An 8,709-nucleotide genomic window follows, 5' to 3' on the forward strand; every position below is an offset into this window, starting at 1 on the left:
CCCCACAACAGGCCCCAGTGTGTGATGTTCCCCTTCCTGTGTCCAAGTGTTCTCATTATTCAATTCCCACCCATGAGTGAGAACATGTGGTGTTTGGTTTTTTGTCCTTGCGATAGTTTTCTGAGAGTGATGGTTTCCAGCTTCATCCATGTCCCTACAAAGGACATGAACTCATCCTTTTTTATGGCTGCATAGTATTCCATGGTGTATATGTGGCACATTTTCTTAATCCAGTCTATCATTGTTGGACATTTGGGTTGGTTCCAAGTCTTTGCTATTGTGAATAGTGCTGTAATAAACATACGTGTGCATGTGTCTTTATAGCAGCATGATTTATAATCTTTTGGGTATATACCCAGTAATGGGATGGCTGGGTCAAATAGTATTTCTAGTTCTACATCCCTGAGGAATCGCCAGACTGTCTTCCACAATGGCTGAACTAGTTTACAGTCCCACCAACAGTGTAAAAGTGTTCCTATTTCTCCACATCCTCTCCAGCACCTATTGTTTCCTGACTTTTTAATGATTACCATTCTAACTGGTGTGAGATGGTATCTCATTGTGGTTTTGATTTGCATTTCTCTGATAGCCAGTGATGATGAGCATTTTTTCATGTGTCTTTTGGCTGCATAAATGTCTTCTTTTGAGAAGTGTCTGTTCATATCCTTCTCCCACTTGTTGATAGGGTTGTTTTTTTCTTGTAAATTTGTTTGAGTTCTTTGTAGATTCTGGATATTAGCCCTTTGTCAGATGAGTAGATTGCAAAAATTTTCTCCCATTCTGTAGATTGCCTGTTCACCCTGATGGTAGTTTCTTTTGCTGTGCAGAAGCTCTTTAGTTTAATTACATCCCGTTTGTCAACTTTGGCTTTTGTTGCCATTGTTTTTGGTGTTTTAGACATGAAGTCCTTGCCCATGCCTATGTCCTGAATGGTATTGCCTAGGTTTTCTTCTGGGGTTTTTATGGTTTTAGGTCTAACATTTAAGTCTTTAATCCATCTTGAATTAATTTTTGTATACGGTGTAAGGAAGGGATCCAGTTTCAGCTTTCTACATATGGCTAGCCAGTTTTCCTAGCACCATTTGTTGAATAGGGAATCCTTTCCCCACTTTGTGTTTTTGTCAGGTTTGTCAAAGATCAGATAGTTGTAGATGTGTGGTATTATTTCTGAGGGCTCTGTTCTGTTCCATTGGTCTATATCTCTGTTTTGGTACCAGTACCATGCTGTTCTGGTTACTGTAGCCTTGTAGTATAGTTTGAAATCAGGTAGTGTGATGCCTCCAGCTTTGTTCTTTTGGCTTAGAATTGTCTTGGCAATGCAGACTCTTTTTTGGTTCCATATGAACTTTAAATTTCCAATTCTGTGAAGAAAGTCATTGGTAGCTTGATGGGGATGGCATTGAATCTATAAATTACCTTGGGCAGTATGGCCATTTTCACAATATTGATTCTTCCTATCCATGAGCATGGAATGTTCTTCTGTTTGTTTGTATCCTCTTTTATTTCATGAGCAGTGGTTTGTAGTTCTCCTTGAAGAGGTCCTTCACATCCCTTGTAAGTTGGATTCCTAGGTATTTTATTCTCTTTGAAGCAATTGTGAATGGGAGTTCACTCATGATTTGGCTCTCTGTTTGTCTGTTATTGGTGTATAAGAATGCTTGTGATTTTTGCACATTGATTTTGTATCCTGAGACTTTGCTGAAGTTGCTTATTAGCTTAAGGAGATTTTGAGTTGAGACGATGGGGTTTTCTAGATATACAATCATGTCATCTGCAAACAGGGACAATTTGACTTCCTCTTTTCCTAATTGAATACCCTTTATTTCTTTCTCCTGCCTGATTGCCCTGGCCAGAACTTCTAACACTATGTTGAATAGAAGTGGTGAGAGACAGCATCCCTGTCTTGTGCCGGTTTTCAAAGGGAATGCTTCCAGTTTTTGCCCATTCAGTATGATATTGGCTGTGGGTTTGTCATAAATAGCTCTTATTACATACCTAATTTATTGAGAATTTATAGCGTGAAGGGCTATTGAATTTTGTCAAAGGCCTTTTCTGCATCTATTAAAAAAAATAAAGACATTGTAAGACCATCGATGCTAGGAAGAAACTGCATCAACTAACGAGCAAAATAACCAGCTAACATCATAATGACAGGATCAAATTCACACATAACAATATTAACCTTAAATGTAAATGGGCTAAATTCTCCAATTAAAAGACACAGACTGGCAAATTGGATAAAGAGTCAAGACCCATCAGTGTGCTATATTCAGGAGACCCATCTCACGTGCAGAGACACACATAGGCTCAAAATAAAGGGACGGAGGAAGACCTACCAAGCAAATGGAAAACAAAAAAAGGCAGGGGTTGCAATCCTAGTCTCCGATAAAATGGACTTTAAATCAACAAAGATCAAAAGAAACAAAGAAGGCCATTACATAATGGTAAAGGGATCAATTCAACAAGAAGAGCTAACTATCCTAAATATATATGCACCCAATATAGGAACACCCAGATTCATAAAACAAGTCCTTAGAGACCTAGAAAGAGACTTAGACTCCCATACAATAATAATGGGAGACTTTAACACCCCACTGTCAACATTAGACAGATCATCTAGACAGAAAGTTAACAAGGATATCCAGGAATTGAACTCAGCTCTGCACCAAGCGGACCTAATAGACATCTACAGAACTCTCCACCCCAAATCAACAGAATATACATTCTTCTCAGCACCACACCACACTTATTCCAAAATTGACCACATAGTTGGAACTAAAGCACTCCTCAGCAAATGTAAAAGAACAGAAATTATAACAAACTGTCTCTCAGACCATAGTGCAATCAAACTAGAACTCAGGATTAAGACTCACTCAAAACCGCTCAACTACATGGAAACTGAACAACCTGCTCCTGAATGACTACTGGGTACATAATGAAATGAAGGCAGAAATAAAGATGTTCTTTGAAACCAACGAGAACAAAGACACAACATACCAGAATCTCTGGGACACATTTAAAGCAGTGTGTAGAGGGAAATTTATAGCACTAAATGCCCACAAGAGAAAGCAGGAAAGATCTAAAATTGACACCCTAACATCACAATTAAAAGAACTAGAGAAGCAAGAGCAAACACATTCAAAAGCTAGCAGAAGGCAAGAAATAACTAAGATCAGAGCAGAACTAAAGGAGATAGAGACACAAAAAACCCTTCAAAAAATCAATGAATCCAGGAGGTGGTTTTTTGAAAAGATCAACCAAATTGATAGACCGCTAGCAAGACTGTTAAAAATAAAATGGAAGTTACACACAGCCTATTGGCCACAAAGTTTAGGAAAAGCAGAACGCATGAACCAGACACTCAAGCAGCTACTGAAGAAATATTGCCAATAAACTCATCTAAGATGGGATCAGGTCTTGCCTATGGTCCTCGTCCGAGTCAGGTGCACCCCCACCAAACAAACTGGGTATTCACCCTATGAAATTTTGTTTGGTGGGCCTCCCCCAATCACAAGTCAAATAAAAGGTAATCTCCGGGAACTAGGGAAATTAAGAAAGCAAATGCAGGCGTTAGAAATAGCCATGCAAGAGGTTCATGGCTGGGTACGAGAAAGAATGCCTATAAGGCTGACAGACCCAGTACACCCCTTTAAACCTGCAGACTCTGTTTGGGTTAAAAAGTGGAATCCAACTTCTCTGGGACCCATATGGGATGGGCCCTATACTGTAATCTTGTCCACTCCCACTGCTATTAAAGTTGCAGGTGTTGTACCTTGGATCCATCACAGTTGGCTAAAACCGGCAGCTCAGGACAAGTGGACCAGTCAGCAGGACCCAGATCATCCAACCCAGCTGATCCTGAGATGAGACCAAGCTGCTTCTAAAGATGACCACCCTGCTCTGGTCACTCCAGAAGCTGACTACTCTACGCACGGCTGAAGCTTGAGGACTCATCACTCAAGTAAATGTGGTTAGAAATCTTAGAACTAATAGCTTTCATTGTAATACTGTTTTCCTGTTGTTCTGTCGCTGTGCTCAGTCTCCTCCGCCAGGTAAAGACCTCTTCTGTCCTTGCTGAATATAAATATGCTGTACATTGTTTTGCTGTTGTTACCCCCCTTAACTATGCTAGAAGAAGCACCTATAGAAGTATGTCCCCACTGTACACATACTACCTGGTCAGGGAACAGTGTAACTAAAACTCTATTGTGCCATACTTATTATGAGTGTACAACAGCTCGCTTAGGAACTTGTATTTATAATCAGACCTCCTACTCAATTTGTGACCCAGGAAATAACCAACCTTATGTATGTTATGACACCAAGTTTTCACCTGGTAAATGGTTTGAAATCCATGCAGGGTCAAAGGACGGTTCCCTCTTAAACCAAACCAAGGTCCCTCCCTTTTACCTAGGGCCTATTTTTCTATATTTTGATACTTGTCAGGTAGCACACCTAGACTCACCCACCTGTCATAACCTACCTTTAAAAAGATACTATAAAAATGACTACAAATATGTATGCATGTCACCTTGTCCCCCTGAGACCCCAGAAAAAGATTGTCGGTATTGCATATCATGGCACCCTAGCACACAACAAAGGCCAATTATGCTTACCGAAATGATGGTAAAACCAGATTGTAAAACAAAACCTGTGATCCTATAAATTTCACCATTCTAAAGCCAAACCTACCCATGTGGACTGCAGGTTACCCCACACATGTCTACATACACACATACCCAGCAACCTACCTATATGTTATCAGAAAGGAAACCCAGACCCGTCCGGCCCAGCAACAATTCTGAGTCTTTCAATCATTCTATAAGCATGTAGACCAAAAGTTACCAGAGCCTCCTCCTTTAACCAAAAACCTGTTTGCTCAGCTGGCTGAAAACATTGCTGGCAGCCTAGGCGTTCCCTCATGTTATGTTTGTGGAGGAACTAACATGGGAGACCAATGGCCTTAGGAAGCAAAAACGTTAATGCCACAAAATTATTTCACTCTGACCCCAAACTGACACCCATAAGTTCAAGCATCTGGCTCCTAAAAACTTCTATTATAGAAAGATACTCTGTCGCTCACTGGGGAAAGGCTTTTACAGACCCAGTAGGAGAATTAACCTGCTTAGGACAGCAATATTATAAGGAAACACTAAGGAAAACTTTGTGGCGGGGCAAAGATAACTCCAAATTGCCTCATCCAAATCCATTCTCCCATTTCTCTTCTCTAAACCATACCTAGTATCAGCATAAAGCTCCAAATACCTGGCAAGCACCCTCTGGTCTCTACTGGATCTGTGGGCCATGGGCCAAATGGACAGAGGCTTGTGTACTTGGAACAAATAGGCCATCTTTCTTCTTATTCCCACTGCAACAAGGAAAAACTTTAGGGTGTCCTGTCTATAATAAAATTAAAAAAAAAAACCACAAAAGAATATAGACATAAAAAAAAGACACAAAAATAGAAAATTAAAAAGACACAGATTGGCTCCCTGAAAGAATAATTCAATACTATGGGCCAGCTAGGCACAAGATGGGTCGTGGGGATACCGTACCCCAATTCACATGCTTAACCGCTTCATAAGTTTGCAGGCAGTACTTAAAATCATCACTAATGAAACAGCAAATGCATTGGATTTACTGCCCAGCAAGCCACAAAAATAAAAAATGCCATTTACCAAAATAGATTAGCTTTAAACTACCTCCTAGCCCAGGAAGGAGAAGTATGTAAAAAGTTTAATCTAACTAATTACTGCCTAAAAATTAATAACAGTGGGAAAGCTATTTTGAAAATAATTGCAAAAACAAAAAAATTAGCCCATGTTCCAGTCCAGACTTGGAAGGGGTGGACTTCTAATTCCCTCTTTGGAGGCTGGTTTTGCATCTTCGGTGGATTCAAAACCTTAATAGGAGTAGTTCTAGCTATACTAGGAATTTGTTTAATACTCCCTTGCCTCTTACCCCTCCTTATTAAAAGCATCCAATTAACTATAAAAGCAATTGTAACTAGGCAAACTATCACTCAGCTAATGGCTCTGTGAATATCAGCCTGTGCCTAAAAAAGAAGACCTGCTCTTTCATAAAAAATCAAATAATAGGGATGCTTTCTATTAAAATCTTGTTTATAAAAAGCATCAAAGGGGGGAAACTGAGGCAGAAATTTAAGGAAAAATAAATACTGCATTTATTCACTCCAAGAAAAGTATGGGTTAAGTGAGAAACACAAGTTTTCCTCTACTGCAAGCGAGGCTATAGACAGGTTGTGGTGACCTGGCCTGCAAAAATGAGCTCCAGACACCCCTGAGCAAGGTTAAAAGAATAAAAACAAATTCCTTTACTGTCTCTCCTGTACTGAACTATTAATTATGACTATGTTTGCCAATGCTTATATTTAGTAAAATTTATCAGTTCCTGTTTTTCTTTCAGCGTAGCTGGAAGGCCACTAGCTATACAAGGCCACAAGTTATGCCAAGTCAATAGTTATGCCATAAATTACATGACTTGTAATTTATGTAATTACTGCCTTTGTTTTGCTCTTGTATACTAGCCTATATAATCTAAACTCTGTCTTTGTTTGGGGCTCAGCTTTTTAAATGTGAATCCACTGAGCCAGTGCGTACCTTAAAATAAATATCCTCCTATATTCACCCATACTTGTCTCTCTAGTCCTCTGCGTCCCCCAACAATATAAATGACACCATTTGCTACCATTTATTGAATCATGGTGCTAAGCACATCACAGACAGCTGGCTTACTCCTTACCACAGCTTCTAGTGGTTATAGATGGGGAACATAGGCTCAGAGAGGTTAAGTAACTAGGAATTGAGGCCAGACCTATTTAGCTCCATAATTTGCCATTCTTAACTACTGTTAAATGTACTAATTCCCAGAATCATAAATGCACATCTGGAGGACTTGTAGAGCTTTTTTTTTTTTTTTGAGATGGAGTTTCGCTCTTGTTACCCAGGCTAGATGTCATGATCTCAGCTCACCGCAACTTCCACCTCCTGGGTTCAAGCAATTCTCCTGCCTCAGCCTCCTGAGTAGCTGGGATTACAGGAATACGTCACCACGCCTGGCTAATTTTGTATTTTTAGTAGAGACAGGGTTTCTCCATGTTGGTCAGGCTGGTCCTGAACTCCCGACCTCAGGTGATCCGCCCGCCTTGGCCTCCCAAAGTGATGGGATTACATGTGAGCCACCGCACCAAGCCTGAGCCACTGAGCCCAGCCTAGAGCTCTTAGTTGAATTTGGATAGCTTTCATTAAATTCCCCCCCAACGTTTTGCTTAAGGAGAAACAAAGGTCCAGAAAGATGTACCTGGAATCATATTGTTTTGTTGTTGTTGTTGTTGTTGTTTTTGTGCTTTGAAGAGAGTGGTACTAGAATCATATTGTTACCTCCTAATTAGAGGGCTAGAACCTAGGGCCCCTGGTTTCAAATTAAGTCCTCAAATTAGCCCTTTGGTGAATCAGAGACACACAAGTATATTCTATACATCTTATTTTTCCCTCCTAGATAGAGTGGGTAAATAAATCAGGAGGAAGTTAGGGAAGGGGGCAATTAATGGCTGGTGCTATTGCAAGCTAGCGGTGGTAGGTTTGACTTCTGGGGAGTGGATTGTTAGTTATCAAGGCAAGAGGAGCCATTGGTCACCTCCCACCCCCATTCCTGTCTGTAGCCTACGTCCCACAGTTAGGGAACCTCCTTAAGGGATGGCTGTCACACTTCCAGCAGTGGGAACCGGGGGCGTAGGCCTGTCCTTGCTTCTCTCTCCTTAGTGCCCCTTCCACTTATGATGCCCACAGACCCACCCTTGGGCAGATTTCTGTGGAAGCCTCTCACTCACATGGGGATAAAGCCTGTCTATATGTAGAGGTGACTGTGGTCCCTCAAGGCAGGCAGCTGCAAAAATCTCAAAGGACAGAGAAGATGGTTGTAGAAGCAGTACCATGGGACCCTTCAATGGCTCTGTGGGCTGATTTCCAAGTTCCACCCCTCTCCCCTTGGTCACAGGGCCACCTGACTTCCCTTTGGTTCTTCGAGGTTACACAACATCCCCACCCCCCAAACCTCACACCAAACTCCTTCCTATGTTTAGGGCTTTATTTGGCCCCCTCCTCTAAGGCCTTCTCTGGCCTTCCCTTCCTCTCCAGGGTAGCCGCATGCTATGTGTGCCCCTGGTAATCTTTTGTTTTTCATGGCTTTTTTTTTTTTTTTTTTTTTTTGACAGAGTCTCCCTCTGTCGCCCAGGCTGGAGTGCAGTGGTGCAATCCTGGCTCACTGCAACCTCCGCTTCCTGGGTTCAAGCCAGTCTCCTGCCTCAGCCTCCTGAGTAAGCTGGGACTACAGGCGTGCACCACCACACCCAGTTAATTTTTGTATTTTTAGTAGAGATGGGATTTTATCACGTTGGCCAGGCTGGTCTTGAATGCGTGACGTCAAGTGATCCCCCCGCCTCAGCCTCCCAAAGTGCTGGGATTACAGGTGTGAGCCACCGCGCCTGGTCATTTCTTGTATGGCTTTGCCACACTTTAAAATTGCACATTTTGATTTCTTATCAAGGGTGTTTTTTTTTTAAATTAAAATTGCACATTTATAAGTTCCTATGTTGGGTCCCCTTCATTACATATTCAGCCAGTAAGGGCAGGATATTTGTGTCCACTTTCCCAGGGTCCAGCACATTACCTAGCTTGATCAGTACATATT

The sequence above is a fragment of the Hylobates moloch genome, unplaced genomic scaffold (assembly GCF_009828535.3).
Source record: "Hylobates moloch isolate HMO894 unplaced genomic scaffold, HMol_V3 SCAFFOLD_1, whole genome shotgun sequence".
NCBI classification, from domain to species: Eukaryota; Metazoa; Chordata; class Mammalia; order Primates; family Hylobatidae; genus Hylobates; species Hylobates moloch.